Source organism: Primulina tabacum, chromosome 8, assembly GCF_025594145.1.
Source record: "Primulina tabacum isolate GXHZ01 chromosome 8, ASM2559414v2, whole genome shotgun sequence".
NCBI lineage: Eukaryota > Viridiplantae > Streptophyta > Magnoliopsida > Lamiales > Gesneriaceae > Primulina > Primulina tabacum.
In genome coordinates this window covers 7,460,690-7,462,939 of record NC_134557.1, presented here as the reverse complement: position 1 = coordinate 7,462,939, position 2,250 = coordinate 7,460,690, and the positions used below count along the sequence as shown (strand labels likewise).

General features: G+C 34.1%; 1 long non-coding RNA gene across 1 annotated transcript; it reads right to left on the bottom strand.

Annotated features, from left to right (window-relative positions):
• Positions 1 to 422: 422 nt before the first annotated feature.
• LOC142554856 (uncharacterized) lies at positions 423 to 1,691 on the bottom strand. The gene is made up of 3 exons (XR_012822227.1): positions 1,620 to 1,691; positions 761 to 951; positions 423 to 636 (listed from the first exon to the last, which is right to left on the bottom strand). It is a non-coding gene; the product is annotated as an uncharacterized LOC142554856 (long non-coding RNA).
• Between the last annotated feature and the right edge of the window lie 559 nt (positions 1,692 to 2,250).

Sequence of the window (2,250 nt, the reverse complement as noted above, 5' to 3'; positions counted from 1 at the left end):
AAAGTGTGAAGCAGCACTAGGTCTTCTTTTTCTTGAGTAAGCTGTGTGGTGTGCATTAGTTCTTGAATTTTGATTGAAAAAGGAAGAGGAAAAGTGGAAAAAATTGAGATAAACAGAGAAGATAAATGTGAGAAATAGAGAATAATAAATCTTATTTCTCAAAAACTCAAAACATTATTTATTCACGTATTTTAAGTTCTAGGCTTAAGGCATGTTTGGGTGCCATATAGCAAAACTAAATAATTTTAAAATATTTCATTTTTTAAAACTGAATTTCTATAAACTCAAAATCGAATCAGGTCAAATAACTTAAAAAAAACTGAACTTTTCGGTTTTGTCGGTTTTTTTTTTCTGAAATTTGAACACCCCTACACATGTGGTAATTTATACGGAAAATCAACACTTATTTGTAGCAACATTAATCATCAAAACAAAATGTTTTGGTAATATTTTACTCGGTTCATTACACATTCAACACAAGACAAGATTTTATAAGAACCCATCCCATTTATTGAAAGATGATGCAAATATAATTAAATTCAAGGAACATCATTTCATCTCGTTATGTCTTGGTCTGTAGAGTTTCACTGTACTCTTGTTTAGTTGTTGAATTGGCCTAGCATTAGTTTGCGCCTACTGTCCAATTTTTTTTCCCCAAAAAATTAAATATGTAAAACAACTATGTATATGTAAAGAATGTTAAAAACTAATTAAAAATGTAAGGAGATTATATTTTAAAGGCATGGGATGGGAAACTTACATCGTGAACTGCCTTGCGCATCAAATTTACATGTTCTCTTGTTACGGTGCTCACCTAAATAAAGTGAAACATAAAATTTATCAAATACCTTCTACAATATGGAAAATCTGTTCGTGCTCATCGTCGCGATGGTCAATAGTAATACAATCGACAACACAAGGACTCTCATATTGCCCATTTTTACCATTTGCCTGCCATGCATGTTGGAATTATTTTGTGGGCTCACATAATTTAATTAATTGTGGACAAGTTATCTAATAAAGGACCCAATAAAGTGATCTGATTAATTATGGGTTTCCAAAGTATTAAATAAATTAGTATGATCCACCTTATGTGTAGGAACCCAGCCCAATTAGGTCTTTTATGATGGGTTGAAGACTGCTAATGTTATATAAGGTTATGGTCGCCAAGGCACAGAGAACACAACACAGAATTATATACGGTGCTCATATTCTAGATCTCTCTCCTTCTCCCATCAAAGGCAAGAATAAGGTGGTCGATTCTCTGTTGCCTTGGAAGATCCATAACTCTGACGCTAGATCAATCAATGCATTCTGATACGTGTTTACTGTTATTTATATTTTCTGATAATTCGACATGAATTCCTGGCGTGTTGTGATATATAGATTTAATCACATGATTTATAGATTTATTTTATTAAATATCCAACAATGCATAAATAGAAATTAGCTAGCGCATGAAAAAATTAATGAACAATATGCAAATTCAGGGAAGGAAATTGTGAATTTTTACAAAAAAAAACCAGTCGTGCCACTAAGTAATTGACAAAGGATAGGGAAAAAAGGTTAAATAAAGCTTTTTGCGACATTAATAAACTTTTAAAATAGAATTAACTTACACAATGTAAGAAATAAATCAGGCTGTATTTCTATATATAGAAATATAGATTGGTCTGAGAATTAATCGAGGGATGAATTCATACATATAGTCGTAGGTAGGATTTATCATAAAGAAATGTTGAAAATAAGCAATGGCATAGAGATGTCCCGACATTTATGTACTGCGTTTCTTGGTAAGGCATAGAGATGTCCAAACATGCAGATGGGTAGTCATATGATGATTATACTGAACAACTCTCCCTCGAACTTTCCAAGTGGTTATCATTCATCGAGAGGATAAGTCCGTGGTTATGATTGTACACCATTAGTCCTTACGACCCGAGACAACACTGAGGCTCTATATGCTAGGGCTGTGCTTTGACTCGTTTACCGGCTCCAGGAGAGTCATCAGGTGGCGATGTTGGGTACAGTTGCGACACATATAGGAGCCAGTGCATTGTAGTCGGGGATTCACCGCTCATCTGCGGGTGTGGATATCCTATGTGATATGATGTAATAATAGTGCATGGAATCTCTGGCCAGAGTATGAGATGTACGTTGGAGAAGGAGTTTTCCAATAGTACACGCGATGCCATTATTAAAGTTATCACATTATGATCGAATTAATATGCAACCCTCGATGAACCAATG